Source organism: Thunnus thynnus, chromosome 5 (assembly GCF_963924715.1).
Source record: "Thunnus thynnus chromosome 5, fThuThy2.1, whole genome shotgun sequence".
In the NCBI taxonomy this organism is placed as follows: Eukaryota; Metazoa; Chordata; class Actinopteri; order Scombriformes; family Scombridae; genus Thunnus; species Thunnus thynnus.
The window spans coordinates 11,992,585-12,010,682 of record NC_089521.1 but is presented as its reverse complement, the minus strand read 5'-3'; the positions used below and the strand labels follow the sequence as shown (position 1 = coordinate 12,010,682).

Here is an 18,098-nt window from a genome sequence, read left to right as displayed (position 1 = left end):
CAGGTTGAGACATTTTGCTTGGTTAATGTGTAATTTTCTGTTAAATCTCATGCGTCTTCCTGCTGCAAACACATGCCAAGATAAACAGCTCGGGCAAGTCCAAATTCAAACACTTCCTGACTGATATGAGTGGCCAATGAGGTTTTTCCATGACTACCACAGTGCTACCATCTTAGGTCTGTAAGAAACAACCAAGCGAGACTTCTGACTTAAATAACCTGAGGACAATTTCAAGAAACTAAAAGCCAAGATAGTAAATTTACTGTGGCATTACTATTCATGTGGATTCACCACACCAAAAGTACAGTTTTACAGTAAGTGGGCTTGATTTCTTTGAATATGTGTCTGCTTATTAGTGTAATAAGATCACCTGGTTTCCATTTTTTAACCCAATGGACAGATGTGCTGAACAGCTGCCTGTCTCCAGTACTGTTTATAAAACTAGCCCACATGCATACGGACATGGTACACTTATTCATCCAGAAGATACAAAAATACACACAGCATGGGAGGCTGAAAAAAGAAACAGAAACCAGTCATTACACTTTAACGCAGTTTGAAAGATCAACATGTACTCAGGCAAACTGCCTGTTTTAGGACTTTGTGTATCTCTCTAAAGTATCATTCTGTAGCCAACTGTCCTTGTGCAACCCCAAACATTTACTCTCCTCTAACCCAAATGAATCTGACACACCCTGTAAGCTGCTGATCTCAATTCTGTCAAACATTTTCTCTTCTTTCAAGGCTGCACTGTGCTCCAACTTCTCAACACCGACGCAATTGCTCACGTGTACATGCAGAAGTCACCAAAACAGCACAGATGTAAGCTTTACTGCAATAACTCATACTGTGATCAAATAGCTGCAGAAAGAAAAGGAAATGTAATAAAACCTGGCATAAACAGAAAGTAGATCTACTTCTACTTTAGAGACATGCCCTAATTCTCTATTCTGCTGAAAAAGTGAGTTATCCCTTCTGGCAACTCTGGGTAAAAATGTGCTTGCATTCGTGTCAAATTTTGAGACTAGACTGACGCCTGAGAGAAAACTGGATCATGAATTAAACAAGCACACCAATGTAAGCACTTATAACCTGGGACTGTAGCACATGAATGACTGAAGCTGACTGAAGCTAAAACAGATAGCCAAGCCAATTTAACAGAGCGTATGCATTATTAAGACATTAAGGAGTGGGCCAGCAGGTGAGAGCTCAGCTTACCTTTCACCTGAGCCGCAGGAGACACCACATCCAGAAGCCTTTGTTGGAGCAGCCTGTCTCACCTGCGGAGATACAAAAGTTAGAGTAACTTTAACTCATGCAGTATAAACAGACAAACTGCCTCACTCCCGGTTTCTCTCCTTCCCATGCTCCTCCTGGTCACACCACTGTGCTAGAGAGGGTGGAGCCCCACCCTACCCAGCCCCAGTCCCAGTCCTACAGGGAGCCGTTAACGTCTCTCTGGGCCAAATGCATAAAGTCTGTTTGCCACCTGCGCACACACCACTGTTAATTACAGCTAGTCTCCTGCTAACATAGAATTGGAACAATATAACTACTTGAGCTGTCTACAATGGATTTAACCCAATGAAAAATTAAATTAAAAAATGTAACAGTATAACTGACAGCACTCTTAGTGTTTGTTTTTTTTTTAAATGGAAAGAAATGGGATTCTATTTAGAGTTTGTGTTTACTGAGTCAACAGAAACACAGCAGCAGTTGCAGCTAACCATACTCAAGCACACACACATTCACACATGTTGAGGACCACCACATTAATCAAATACAAATCCTGGTAGGATGTGATTCCAGCAGTGAGAGAGGAGGAATGTAACTGCTGCCGATAGTGTGATGTCCAATTTAAACACACCCACTTCCCATTTCAGTTGAAAAATTTGACTCTTATTGTAATTGGTTGTACTAGACATGTATTGTTTACAATAAAAAAAGAAAAAATCTGTTTTCAACACCCCATTCTAGTCTTACTTCTGTTTTCCCTTGAAATGCCTCTTAATCCTGCCAGGGCAGAGAACAATGCATTCTCCAACAGCTGGGATGTGTGATAAGCCACAAATCCAACTAGAAATACTGCCTCGCGGTTTTATGCCTCCACCAACCATTCAAGTTGCAGTTTACATCCATGTTTGTCTAGACTCATAATATTTGTAGTGAAGATGTTGAAATAATTTAATAAAAAGGAATTAAGTGTATTTTTTGGCAAAATGGAAGTTAGCACTATATTGACATGTATCATTCCAGTGAACAGGGTGCAGTGAGAAACATGCTGTCTTCACTTTTTACAGAGGAGTACAGAGGAATGATAAAGAGCTTCATCATATGGTGCAACAATAACCACCTGAAGCTCAATATCAGCAAAACCAATGAGCTAGTGGAACAGGAGGCCCTCTGTCCTGGTTGTCATCCAGGGAGAGGAAGTGAAGAAGGTGGACTCATACAAGTACCTTGGGAAGGCAAAATGCAAAGAAGCTACAAATTCTAAAACGTGGATGCTTCACACACATCTTCAACCCGGCAGCACAGAAGATCTATACGGTCACCACAGTTTCAAGGTGAGCACCCAAGATTAGTGTCACCAATTCAGTATCCAACAAATGGCCAGAAAAGTGTTTTTGCTGAACGTTATGATGTCACAGTGAAGGTGACCTTTGACCTTTTGGATATAAAATGTCATCGCTTCATCATTTTATCCTATTAGACATTTGTGTGAAACTTTGTCGTAATTAGCGGATGAATTCTTGAGTTATGGCCAAAAACATGTTTTGTGAGGTCACAGTGACCTTGACCTTTGACCACCAAATTCTAATCAGTTCATCCTTGAGTCCAAGTGGAGGTTTGTGCCAGATGTGATGAAATTCCCTCCAGGCATTCCTGAGATATCGCCTTCACGAGAATGGGAGGCACAGACAGACGGACAGTCTGAAAGTCAGCCACGGCTGTCACCAGCACGGAGGCATAAAAACCAAAACAAAACAACACACATAACCATGTACGCAGCTGCTTTCATGCACACACACATATACTGTACATAACCCTAATATACAAGTACTATATAATTCCCACCAGAATGCCATATTGTAAGGAGAACTTAACAGACTGAAAAGAAATTATAAATTCCCACTACAATTCCCAGACTTTACCAAGGTTTTGTATGAATCCTGCATATACTTCAGCATATTGTCAGCAGTACAAACATGGCTTGGCATGGATCTCTGATGATAACACCCCAGTTAACTATCTAATGGCAAACCAGCAAGTGTAAAATGGGTTGGGCAGCGGGGTCGGAATCTGTGCCTTTAAATCCTATCACTCAGCAAAGGAGCAAACCATAACACTTGAGTACATCTAACCTAAATAAGAAGTGAACTGAGAGAGAATCCCTGAGCTGACAGCGCTTGAGGGACAAAGACAAAGGGGGAGGCAGTGCAGAGGAGATAGGAGCCAAACACAGACAGCAACTAGAGGGAAACTGAAAGACATGGAGTCGAGGAAAAAGGGGGCTAATTTAAGATGGACAGCGAGGGCCAAGGCATACTTAAAATAAACCAGAACAGCACTATATTTAATTATGCATTGACTTTGTCCAACAGAAAAGTAGGATTGGTATGATGTAGAACGTACTATGGTGCAAGTAAAAAGATGAATGTAAAAAGAGTGAAAGGTGGAGGAAGACACTGTGACCCAAAATGTGGCATGGTTTGGATGGAGGGGATCCAGAACTACACCACTTCCTCATACACACTCCTCGCTGTCCTACATTTTATCACTCAAGCAGACCAGATGTTCAAGTATCAGTTCTGGGGACCACTGTGCAATAAAGTGAACTACATGCCACGAAGAAGTGAAACTGTGAGACTGTGAAGATGTATTCTCCAATATGCTGTTCAACAACACAACAATTAACCACTAAAACAACATTTAAAACCCCCTAGTGGGGGATTTACCTTAAATATCACTCTCAAACGGATCTTTAGAGCATGCTGTAATGGCTGTAGCAGTAGGAGACCAGTGGTTTAACTGGTCAGTTCTACAGCCTGCTTTTTATGTGTTTCTTTTATATATCCTCAGGTACAATTGAGCACACAGTCAGGGTGAAAAGCGCACATTGATTCAAGACACAGAAACTACTTGTCACTGTGACAGCTGATGTACAACACTATCAGTTACTGCAGAGACTGGTGGGTTTGTTCAAGTCTTTTACATTCAATTTTTATTGATAGTAGATTCATGTAACTGGGCCAAGTAAAATTCAGCGAGGGAAAAATTAGTCACACCACTTGCAAATTGAAAACCACATGGTAATGGATGGGTGTAACACTTCCACGTGGATACTGTATAACCTGCACTCTGCATGCTTCTCTCCGAGCATACAACTAAATAGCATTTACATCTGAATACTGTGAGCTCACCAACTTTCCCAGAGGAGAGTCAAGACTGACTCATGGGAAGAGTCCAGGCCAGATTCTGCCCACTGACTTATAGTTGTGTCTCTGGCTCAATTAAGGGAATCAATGAGTGAATAATGACTTTAGGATAGAGGTAGGTGCTCCAACTGAGAATATAGTAGTTGGTAGAAACTCAGGGAAAACTGATAGACCAGTAATTAGCTGATATCTTAACTTGATACTACAAGTTCTTGCATATCCATATCTGTACATCTAGTGTTTGAAATTCTGCACATCACCATGCAGATTATTCCCATCCCCAGTCAATTTTATTTAAAGTGATTGTTAACGGTGTCCTTTATAAGCTGATTTGCAGTGGAAGCCAGTGAATTCGTGAGTAGATAAGGAAGAGGAGAATGAGGAGAAAGAGAGACAAATTTTTAATTATGGCTTTTTGTGGAGCAACGGCCGATACATCTGTATGGAGGTGTGTGTGAATGCAGAGTCGGAGCCAGGAGTGGTGGGATTGTGACACGAATGGCCTCACAGACATAGATTTCATCCAAAATGTCAGTATGTCAAGGGCTACGTTTAACTACATCTTTTTACTACTTTTTATTACAGCGCCTCTCCAAAAGACTCTTGCGGCAATACATTTAGTTCAGGTGACCCATCTCCCTGAGAAATCACGCAGGAGTTGGGTTGTATTGGCTGGCAACAAGAGCGGGTTACTGAACGTTGTCTAACCTGTTTTGCACTGCACAATCCTCCGTTTGCCTAATTGTCCATGAGTTTTGAAAGGCCGTGCGCCATGTCCTCATGCCTGACTACATTAAGATACCTCAAGGAGATGACCTCTGCAAGGTCCTAAAAGGCTCCCGAATGAGGTGGGTTTTCCCAGAGTGTACTAAAGCAGAAAGAAGAAAGAAAGAAAAAAAAAACAGATCTACAATCAGATTTTAAACCCGAGGCTGCACAGATGAAACAACTGTTTCCCAGTTCTGCTCTGGAAAACGGCTGACTCAAACGTTCTGAAAAAAAATCTCTGCACACTTGAATGTGTGACCGATGTGCAGGAAGAAGGTGCAACTTGAAAACAATGAAAAGAATTCCTGCACACTGTCTTGCTTGCTGCTGAAATATTACAACGTTTCGGTCTGTCTGACTTTCATCAGCTAAATGGGCAGCATCCAGTGTTGCAATGCTGCCCATACACCTGATGACCAAAATGAACACCAAAGTGAAACTGTGCTATTCTGATTTCTGCAGGTTTAATAACACTACTGTACATAGCAACATCAAAGTGTAACTTAGGTGAAAGAAGTGTTAAATTGGAATTATAATGAACCTTTAACATTGCTAAACTTGTCCAAAACTTAAGTGTATCCTTCTGTAATACTGAAAACATTTCACAATATTCTGATGTGATTCCTAAAACTATTTCGTTTTCCTCATCCTCTAGAGGGCAATAGAATGGCGGATGTGCTGAGGCCTGGCCTATGGGCTGAGCCAGATCTGGAGGATGTGCAGGAGCATGGCTGAAAGGAAGAGGTTGAGCCAGATCTTGCAGGAAGGATAGAGGCTGGTTGGTTGTCTCGTTAAATGGCGGAGACTGAGGTGAAGCCATGTGGAATGGAGGGGGCTGGGTAAAGTTGTGGAAGGAATGCTGAGGCGGCAGTTGTCTTGGGTTGTAAAGGCGTGGAGGCTGGACTGGTGCCTGGTAGAAAGGTGGATGTGGGGAGTGGTTTGACCTTTCAAGAAACTGTGTGAACATTGAGAACATTTTCAGCTTATGCTCATGTTGTGCAGCTTGCATGCTCAAGTGAAGCTCGGGACAAGTATTTGTTGAAAGCTATCGTAGTAGAATTACAAAAATAAATATTTAATATAAAGAAAATAAATAATTAAGCTAACAGAGGAGGGTAGAGATGAGTAGAAAGAGAAAGGTTTGCAGTAATACAGTACAGTAATAAGAGAATACAGTATAGTGTATTCTCAGTACAGAATACAGTAGTGTACAAAACAGTAATGGATGGATCTGATTAGCATCCAGCTAAGGCAATCAACAGTGTTAACTAATGATTTAACAAAAGCCTGATCAAAACAGGGTCCGTTACTTCCAGAGTAACGGACCCTGGTGCAAACAAACAGGTAATTATAATGCTATATTGTGACTGATTAGACCATAGCTTATCAGTCATTTGCAGTAGCCTATACATTTTTTAACATCCTCTGACAACTTGTGGTAAATAAATTATGGTTTGATTGCACAGACATGGGTTAAGCCTTTTCGCTGGAGACCTCCATAGAGAAAATGGTTTTTAGTCGAGGACCAGGCTTAACCCATGTCTGAGCAACCAGCGCTATACATTGGAAGTAGATCACAATACCGTACAATAAACTGAAGCTCACATAAAACAGTGCCTGTGTTACACCGTATTTGGTGACCCATCAGATTCTGTGACCTGCAGTGTTAGAAGAAGTACTTAGATCCTATACTTAAGCAAAACTATCAATACCACAATGTAAAAATACTTAATTACAAGTAAAAATCCTGCGTTTAAAATAAAAGTATAGAAGTATTACCAGCTAAATTGACTTAATCCTCCTATTGTGTTCAAGTTTCAAGTTTAGATGTGTGAAACATACATACATACATCTCCTGTCCCCCAGCGATATAGCAGTATATAGGCTGCAGCTTTGTCGTGCTTTATTTCTCACATCTCACCATACACACAGACACACAGACACACAGACACACAGACACACACACACACAGACACAGACACACAGACACACAGACACACACACACACACACTGACCTAAGCCACTTTTGGGGACATTACATAGACTTACATTAATTTCCTGGAAACTTACCCTAACCATAACCACTGGCCCAAAAATCAGCTTTTTCCAAATTGGGTACACAGCTTTTGTCCCCAATTAACTGGTCTTAAATCTGATATGTGTCCCCAAAAGTAACCTGACAGACACAGACACACATGTCCTGTTCCCCAGCTGTATAGCAGTATATAGACTGGGGCTTTCTCATGCTTTATTTCTCACATCTCATCACACACCTGGCACAACACACACACACACACACACACACACACACACACACACACACACACACACACACACACACACACACACACACACACACACACACAATAATAAGTGGCTGGTGAGTGTATATTATGGTTATGGATAAATAGTAACTCACTTAGCAGATAAAACATTTTACTGGATGATAATTTGTGTTTTTTCCAGTGTTTATTAATGAATTCAAACATGGGTCAAACACAATACGAGGTTTTAAATACTAAAATTAAAGTCAATATTAAAGTAATTATTACTAAAGTACTAATTTTGCTTTAGGTAAATAGTATTACCATCTAAATTCACTTAAGAAAATTTAGATGGTAATACTTATATACTTCAGAAGATTTTGAATGCAGGATTTTTACTTGTAATGAAGTATTTTTACATTGTGGTACTGATACTTAAGTAAAGGATCTGAGTATCACAGAATCTGATGGGTCACCAAGTTCTGTTTAACACCTGCTACTAGGATAGGGAAGACTTGTCACTGACTGCACAGACCCAATTACATTGTGCTGTAGCTAATCATTCTGATTTAATCAGATTTGGGCAAAATTTATACACCACTTACATGCAACATAGGCCTACGCAACTTTTAGTTTTGCAGTTTTTCAAGTTTTGCTCTCACAGTTGTGTCACCCCAAGTACTTACGAGGTCTTACATCTCACTGTCCCTCCACTGTCACAGCTGTCTTCCATGTTTGTATTAACAGAGTGACTCCTGCCAGCGCAGAATTCTGACCAATGTCTATCTAGAGTGATGTAAAAGTTTCATGAATTGTGATATGACTGTTCAGACTGAGGTCAAAATGCAAAAAAATCAGACGTGATCTAGGACCACATATGAAAGTGGCCCAAATCTGAATTGATAAGATCAGATTCCTTGTGATTTGTGCTGTTCACACTGTCATGAAAAAAACAGATCTATTTTAACAGTAATTGTTTGGGTCACAAAGCGTATTCTTCGAACAACTGCATGCACCGAACCATAACGTCCATACCGTGAAGGTTCGAGATGAATACACATACCGTTACACCCCTACCATTCATGCATGTCCACTTTATCTGAATGTAATCTTAAGCAAGGCTGAAGGAGGTGCCACATGGCTCTGCTGTGACGGTAGAAAGTTGCCAAAAGACCTCCCAAAAGTCAAATATGAAGTCAGTGTCTCTTGTGGGACTAAGTCTTTTCAATTAATGGATGCTTTGACAAAGACTTTCATCTGCTCCTGAATCTTACAGGCTTTAATCCAAATTAATAATGGAGGCTGTTTATTTACCTGTTCTTAGGTATACAGGGATTGTCTGTCCAGTTAAGCCAGGGCACTAAGACAAATAGACCATAAACGTAATCACCCTCCCTGCTTAAATACAGAAAAGTCAGAGGCCTAGGTCACAGGGAAACAAAGCCAGCACTCACTGCTCATGATGGCACTGCATTAGACTTTACAGAAATTGCACTGGGTCTAAGGGCACTTAGCAGTAAGTGCACTTAAATGTCTTACAGGCTAATTATTGCTCATCACATGCCCTTCTACCCTGGGGCTCGTTTGTGCCATTAGGTTTAACTCTGGTTCGGCACAATAAAACGGACGAGCAACTGTTACATGGGAACCAGCAACATGGGACCAACAGTCAACAGCACCAATATAAAATAACCTTTTTCATTATAATGATACAAAAGACACACATATCTAAGATAAATACTATGAGGTTCAAGTTGCTAATTGCACTCAGGAAAGAACAATTTGTTGTAACGAAAAGTAAACAAACACAGAGCACAGTCTCTTATATTTAACTGGATGTGTTTGCCCTGTGCAACTTAAACTTCACATTTCTAGTAAATGTAAAATGTGTCTGTATTGTGTCACCCTGGTTAATTTTCTGTTAATTGACTAATCGTTGCAGGTATGCACTGCTTTCTTAAACACGGCTTTTTTAAAGAATTACCTCAGCCTTTTATTTGTATTTGTATGTTAAAGCCCATTTATCAAAACAGACATTAAGTTGATTTACACTGGTCTTCTGCTTAACTCAGATCCCAGGTCATTCTGCATAATAATCACCAAAATAGGAAAAATTCAATGTGAATGGCCATTTTCATAAACTAACTAAGGCTGTGGTTGGCCAGGTTTTTAAATTACACAGTGATCACCAAGTTGTTCATTGAATGTCACACACCTGCAGCACAACTGCAAAGCAGCCTTAGAAGAGTAACTGTTAAAGTCCACAAATAGAGGGACCACTGGGTGTTTTAATAAGCCTTTCATACAAGAAACAGGTACGACGTGGTTCTAGTAAACGTGAGATAGATAAGTACCAGATACATTTAACTTACACTTTCTGTCTCACTCCTGCTCTCCTGCGAGTTAGTTAAATGACATTTTAACATCAGTATCATGTAATTAAGTTTCCATCCCTAATAGAGATGCCTGTTCACCAAAGTCTGGCGGTGTCTGACCTCCGTTCAACCATGAACAGGAGGAAAAGCCATGGAACCATTCAGATCGACCACTAACCCGCTCCACTGTGTCAATATAGAAGGGTAGGTAAGGTCTCCTTTTTCCATCTGTTGACCGCAGGAGCAGGTGATCTACTGATTTCACTATATCACAGCATGTCATGGACCATGGATTATAGACTTATCCTTCAATACAGTTAGGACAATGAGTGGAATCCAGAAGTGACACACTCGTCAGACATGAAAATGCTGACGTTTAAAGAACATGGTAGAATTTATACTTGGTAGATGACAGAATAGTTTATAAGGCAGCCAAAATATTATTCTTTTGAAATCAAGAAAAGACATGTCTCATAAAATATAGACGTCAATGTCAAAAATGTAACACCACATCATTACTTATCATGTTCCTAGTTCTCTCAAAGGTAAGTGGAACAGCCAATAAACCATAACCAGCTGTATCTGCTTGTGTAGCTGTGTGAAAATTATCAGCATGATTGAAAGAGGACACAGACCAATCACTTAAAGACGCTTAAAGTGCCGCATCAACAAAAGCATCATGATCTGGCATTAAAGGAATACTCATGACATTTCAGAAAAATATACTTTGTTTGCTCCCATGCCGGGAGTTAGATGAGAAGTTCGATATCAATTTCATCGCTGTGCATTCAGTAGAGAGATCAGACCAAGATGTGTTTATGTAAGTTCAAAAGAGCGGAAGCAGGGGGGAAATGCTAGCTGCACAGAGACACAAACACTGGAGGGAGGGAGAGCGGAGAAATCAATGCTGCAGCAGTTTCCATGGACATTTTGACACTTTTTTCCGGAGCGACACCTGGTCACTGTGGGAATCCATTGTAACCAACATGATTCAAGCTGACCATGGGCACTATTATTGGAAAAAGTCAAAGCTGCAACACTTTTACAGCCACCTCTCAATACTAGACTGAGAAAATACCCAAAAGACAGATTTTGGGTGGAGTATCACTTTAAGACCGAAGTCAGATGATGGTCCCGTGTCATGGAAACCGTCCATGCTGTGAAACCTGAGGTCTCTCTAAAAGGTTAAGGCTTGCTTTTTGGGAGGTGGTTGGCAAAGACAGCTACACCTGGGTGCCACCAGTTTACTTTTACTGTAATCTAACACAGTGTCACTTTCTCCCTTCACCTGACTACTTCATTAGCAAAACAGAGTCTCATAAATACAATGTGACAAAGTTATGACATTACACTGATAGTCACCGATCAATTTGTCCGTAGGCAATGACATGCTATGACACGAAAAGCCAAAAATTAGAGCCAATCTGACAAAGTCTGCACAGAGCACCGTGATGACCCTCCAAAGAGGGCTTTAACAGGCTGATGTTAAAACCATGACGTAATCAAGCCTCTCAACAACACCTCTTTCGTAATAAAACAGTTTGTATGTCAAAAACCTACAACAACCCTGCTGTAAACTCAACACAGACGCTGCAGCTTATCCCTTGAAACTGCAGATTATCAGCATTTGACATGGGGTGTGCACGGTGCCAATCATTTTCAGTGACTGGACCAAATCTCTGTGCAAGGCCTGTCACAGCTTTAGACAGATGTAGACAGTGACGAGGACATTATGTGCCATTGCCACATACTTGTCACTAACTTGTACAATTGTTGACCGCTACACAGAAGTACATCAAATAAAAATACACACAATATCAATGAACATAGGACATGCAGGAAGCATCAACCTTCAGTCTGAATACTCAGTGAAGTCATGTGACTGGTTATTACCTAATAACTCAATAATATGTGTATTCCATGTACACAAACAGACACACACAGGCATTAAATAAATATTTTCTTCACATTGGACAGTTTCATGGTGCTTGTACTTGTCTGATTTTCTGTTTCTCTGTGAAGTTTTGCAACTGTACCTATAAATTCTACAAAACAGAAACACTAGGTACCAAAAAAAGTTGGCAGCATTTACACACTTAGCAGCTCCATACATTAAGCTAGAGACGAGTGAGAGGTGGATATTGATTGCAGAGGCGCTAGCTACTGTGAGACTGCTGCGGCCGCTGCTGCCTCTGTAAAAAGAACAGTGGATCTATGGTGTTAAACCTGCTCTATAAATACACACGCCGGCTGCCCTGCAGCCTAGGAAGAAACGTCAGGGGTCATGAGGGTTAGTCGCAGACCCTAAATTTGTGTGTGGGTGTGTGAGTGCACGTGTATGTGGTAAATCAGAGAGACGTTGGAGGAATGGTAACGTAAACTCTTTTTCTGATCAAAGAATAGAAATTTAAAAAATAGTCTGCATTTTCAGTTATAGCCAAATATCTACCAAATTACATTAAAGAGAGAATTTTATTTAGAATTTTGCAATACATAAATTAATACAGGTTGCCACAAGCGACCCCGGTTGAATCCACGAAGCAGTTCAAAACTCAGTACACACTGTTGAGTTGTCGAGTATTCTGTGAGGTTTTAGTTAAGAAAATAACAACAAGAAACCTGAAGAGACAGAGATTATTAGTTATCAAGTATTATAAAACACACAATACAAGTAACATTGCCAGCATTCTACAATCTGCATACAGATCGCATAATGGAAAAATCCAGTTTCCAGTTATATTGTAAAATGTCACAAATGCAGTTTATGAGGTCTGAAGTGTTTTTTTCTCACTTTCGTAATAAGAAAAAGAGAAACAGCTTCCCCAGATTAATGTGGTACCAATACAAAAGACTACAGTCTACACACACAACAGGGTGTTATAATCCTGGTGTCTTCATGAAGAATAGCTAACATTTTAACAGTTCACACTGAGCCAGAATGGATTTCCACATCAAAGACAGGTGTATCAAAGTTCACAATGATGTAATGTAGCTTTTATAATGCGATATACTTGTTCTAAAAGCTTTCAACAGCTTATTACATATGTATAGGGCCATATAGCACACAGTGCGTCACCTTGTTATTTTTTTCCCTATTGAATAATGAAACCATACCATAACTTTGAAAATGTCAGCACTGCCCTATTTTGTTCACACAAATGAGTTTTCTCTGGGAAAAATATGACATTCTGCAAGAACAAAACCTGTTTTTTGACATAAAGGCCAACTTACAGCTGTAAAGTTACTTATGACAAAAACTCTGTAAGACCGAGGGAGGGGGAAGGGAATCTTGGCACAACAGAGGCTGATAAAAGTGCGTTTACTCTCGAGGGGCAGAGAGACAGATTCAATATGGAGCAGTATTAGCCTAGATTCCCCCACTAGATGTCGGGGAAAGCATTCACATCTCGGGGGAACTGGAAAGGCCCTGAGCCACTTATCAAACCCTGGAGTAGGACACTTCCATTGTAAAGAGCAGTCAGATTCAAACTAATAGTTCACAGGACTCGCTTTTTGGAAAATTACTAGGCTTGCTGCAGTGGAAGAATTTTCACACTTGTCCTGACAATCAAGTGCAATCAAAGTTTATGGAAAAGACTGCTATAGTGATAAGTGACACTCTTTGGCAATACAGCATGCCAAGAGTCTGCATTAGTGCACTCTTTGCACCTTGTACTGCCTATTTTGTATTTTGCAATTCAGGCAAAAGCTCCACTTACTGGCTATGAAAGTAAACCTGCCATCAGTCCTTGTTGTCTAGTCTCTCCTCGCCTCTTGGCACTCATTTGATTTTTTTTTTTTTTTTGGTGTTACTGCCACTATGAACACATGGTCATGGTGCAGTTAAACATTAATCAATGAGGCACGACAACATGACACAAACAAATCAGAACAGTCAGTTTCAATTTCAGTTTAACACCCTTGTCAACAAGCTTTTGGCAGAGAAACAAACATCTGAAACATTGCATGGGATAAATAAACTTCACTATAGCTCTGATATGACAAACTGGATCTGATCAAAAAACAGCAATGTTCCAAACTGTTGAATGAACATATAACCCAGTAAAATAAAGGTGAAACTATGGAAAACAAAAGTAACTCCTGTGTTTAACAGTAGCTAGGTGAGAATCTAATTGTGATATCTTTTGACTTGCATGTATGCGATGCTGCTATTTGTTGTCAATTTAACATTTGTCAAAATTTGACTAATCTTGAAAATACCAAATCTTGAATCCCAGCCCTAGCTGATGCACCAGTGTGCTTTTTTTCCTTGATATTACACCTGTACAGAGCACACTTTGCATAAGTCTAGAGGTGTAACGCACCCTTCAGGCAACACCACATCCACCTTCTCCAGCAATGCAGTTCAGCTTGTAGCTTTTTAAGCAAATATATTTTAGCTGCAAGCAATGGCGGGTATGCATGCAGGAAATGCATTTTTTAGTTTTCTGTTTTGTAACTTAATTTTACAACTGCACAGAGCACACTCAATACAGCATAAAGCTGCATGAGCTGCATAAAGAAATTCAGAGGTGTGGTGCACCTGCAGTGTTTCCCCTAGGTTGACTGCTTTAGGGTGGGGGGGTGTGCTTCCTAAGACTTAGGAGAGACTCAGCAGCCAGACATTTCTTTGTTTAGAAGTGGCTGAGATAGATACTAAAATGAGAATAGCTGGTCCACCATAAAGGTCAGTCGACTTAGGTAAGCCTGGTCAGGTTAGGCTTACTCATTGTTGCTAACTTCAGGGCTAATTCCCTTCTCTTTTCCAGCAGTTGATTCTTGCTCGTGTTGTATAAACTCTCAGATGTACATCGCTTTGGATTAAAGCGTCTGCTATATGAAGTGGTAAAATTGATCATTAGCAGCCTATTGATATTAATGATCGTGTGAAAATTTTAGCAGCTGTGCGCTGCTGCAGAATGAATATAGGGGAAACACTGACCTGAAAAATGTCACTGAAATATACACAAGATAACTGTTCCAAGAGGGTTGTCCTCCTGTCACACAATGGCTGACATATCATTAATTGAAACACATAAGTATCAGAGACAGTTTGGCTCCAGAAATCCCTAGCAGACAGAGATAAAAGATACGCAGTGCTGTAGCCCTCTCAAACGCTCAGGTGTGTGTATTGAAATATCCAAACTGCTGACCATTCTTCGTTTTAGACTTCACTCATGACTGACTCTGCCCATAGATAAACCTGAATATGCAATAACTGTTCCGCTGGTTGAGTGGTTTAAGAAGTGTGCCACCAGACGTGAACTGATTTGATTCTGGCTTGAAACATCCTCTTTGTCATTTGTGTCACTGTGTTTTCTGTTGCTATAATGTCAAGAAAGATTCCCTTATTCTGACACCCTAGCCTCTTTTCTTGTTAAGTATTTTCGGGGCATTTTCTCACATTTTCTTAGAGGGGATATTAGAGGTTAGACTGGAAATGAGGGGAGAGAAAAGGAGGACATGCATCAAAGTTCCCCAGCTGGACTGAAACCAGGGACACGGGTGGCTTCTTCTCTAGGTCAGATCCACAGTGTCTGCTTGGACATGCTATTTTTTTTTTTTAAGTATTTCTCACAGCACAGCATGGAAGTTGGGACATCTGTTGCTGTGTCTTCCTCCTAGAAAAAGCAGTGATATTAAAAAAAAACCAAACAAAAAAAAAAAAAAAAACACAGCACTAACCACCCACAGAAAGTGACTCAAACAGCTCTTCACATTCTCACCACCCTTCTCTTTCCTTCATTCAGTATCACTCTCGCCTCATTTGTCATCCATGGCAGAGCAAAGCCACAGTTCTAGTTGATAGGCTTAGAGACCAACACCATTAAATATCCCTGCCTGATTAGTGCAAGGTAGACTGTCACATGGCATGACGACCAGACTTCGGGTGTTTACAGGTCAGCACAGAATACCTCCCATCATAACAAAAGCTATATTGGAAAAATGGAATAGATGTTGATTTGCTTAGTTGTAGAGGATTAAAGCTTAATCTGAAGAACACCATTAGTATTTAAAGCAACACAGACTAGCATAAGCAAATAGTGTCTGTTGTTATTGATCTCTTGACCCATTTCCAAATGGCTGTTTAGTATTAATGACCTTCAAATGCCCAATCTGTTACCATCTCTGCTACTGACACCACTTGCAGTATGACATTTTGAGGTCATTCAATATCAGATCAATTTTTGTGAAATGCGAGTCTGACAAATAATTCTAATACTGGACATTTATTGCTCTGTATAACTAAAATATGTTGCTTGAAAGTGAAGACAGATTGCAGAAAGACTGAGGTAAAAAAAAAAAAAAAAAAGCAAATAAGGATTTTGCAGAGCTAATATAAAAACAGAACGCGGGGAACAAGAGACATATTGTTAAAATGTCTGTTCACACTTGGTTGCAATTTCCCAAACATCACTAGACATTTCACTTTCAGCACTCTGGTAATCATTTCCTCTTGTGTTCAGATTGCCTCTTTTCAGATTTATTTTTTCCCAGTATTTTGAGTGACACACTCAACTAACCCTTTAAACTATTACCTAAAGTGCACTCTGGTGTTATTCTCATCTCTAGCCAAGCCCAACTCCACATAATACCCCACAATTAAAGATGATGAGCTCTTCTATCTTTGTCTCTACTGGGAGTAGACAGAGATGGATGAGGCGATGTGGCACTGTAAAATCTCCACATTTAGTTATTATCTCATCAAGATCAAATATCACAAGTGAAGCCCTGCCAATGCTGGGGTCTTTGAGGCCAATATTTTCATTTGAGAGTTTAAAAAATCTGATTATCATGCATCAGCCAATAGTCTTTTTTTATATATAAAAGATATATCATTTTAGATAAGTATCATCTTGGGGCCAAAGACACGTACTGAGTGCATAAGTGTTCTCAAGTGATCTCAAGCATATTTTGGCATTTCTCTACTGCAATTTTTGAGTTATTAACCGACATACATACAGAAATGTCTGCAGTAAACCTATATTGGCTGATATATTGGCGCTACCGAATTATCTGACTAGCTCTAATCACAAAGCCCCTCATTTAATTTCTAGTCAAGACAGTCATGTTCACACCACGCATAATGGCTGTGTCATAAAGCAGATAATATGAAACTAAACAAAGCAATAACCGTCTCAAATAACTAAAAAACTACCTCTAAATGCCCCTAACACCACCTGAGAGAGGACTCTGCAGAAAAGTCTGTTGACAATCATAACGTGCTGGTAGTGAACACATCACAAAGGTTACAGCTTGGCCTGCAGTGCCTTTATTTGACATTTAAATGCCTACAAACCTATCAAGGCTTTTTATGACTCCTCTGCATATAGTCACACGACATTATGTGATGTCATTACACATACTGCATGCTACACATTGCGTGCTGCATGTCATTAAGTACTATTTAAGTAGTCTTAGCATTGCCTTAAATAATGGAGGTTGTTACTAAGTGCCATTTATCGCTATGGTTATTCCTCAGATGACTGCTCTGCCACATGTGCTCTTATTCCGTTGACTGGTCCCTTTACCCACACACAGTTTCCCATTTAGCGCAGGTGATAGCACGAAGGTAAAACGACTGATATACAAGGAAATCGTCCAGATGCTTGTCATAGCCACCCCAGACATCGGGTAGGTATCATGGTTGCCATGCAAACAAGTGACACCCAAGCTGCAGCCGCATGGGGCTCCGTCCGCTCCGCTAACTCGCTAACATGGTGATGAGGGTTGACTTTATGTAGCTAGCTAGAAACGTTAGCCAGACGGTAAACCAAACACATAAAGTGACCAAATTCCTTCAAACATTTGCGTCGTTAAGATGCTCAAAACTACACGTCTGGCTTCTGGGGGAGAAGACAAATCCTCCTCATTCTTGTGAGTCAATGCTATCTTTGCTAGCTAGCGTAAAAATAGCGCATAAATTATATTCCGCACGTTAGTTGTAGAAATACGAGTAACGTTGGCTAAAAAAAAAAAGATTAATAGCAAGTTATCTTTCTCGGCGTGTTGGTGTGGTGTAGTGAGACAGAGGAGCTAACTTAAAATGTGAACTTACTCTGTGTCGACCAGGGTAGCGCTCATACAGTTGTTTCCCAGCTTCCTTCCCAGTCCGGCGTCATAGCACGGGGCTGTGTGGGGGAGCAGTAAAAAGGTGGGAGTCTGCTGAAGGAGAAGTTGCTCCGTTTCAACATGGAGAGTGAGGAGCGGACTGGACTGGATCCTCCTGCTGCGGTTCATGTGGCTGCAG

At 40.4% G+C, this 18,098-nt stretch overlaps 1 protein-coding gene across 2 annotated transcripts in view; it reads right to left on the bottom strand.

Moving 5' to 3' along the window:
- osbpl5 (oxysterol binding protein-like 5) overlaps positions 1-18,098 on the bottom strand; it is a 51,854-nt gene extending 33,756 nt beyond the window's left edge. For both annotated transcript variants that reach the window (XM_067589267.1, XM_067589269.1), the window contains exons 1-2: positions 17,907-18,098; positions 1,219-1,280 (exon numbers count right to left, since the gene is read on the bottom strand). The gene's annotated coding sequence lies outside the window, so the exon portion shown is untranslated. The remainder of the gene's footprint in view (positions 1-1,218; positions 1,281-17,906) is intronic.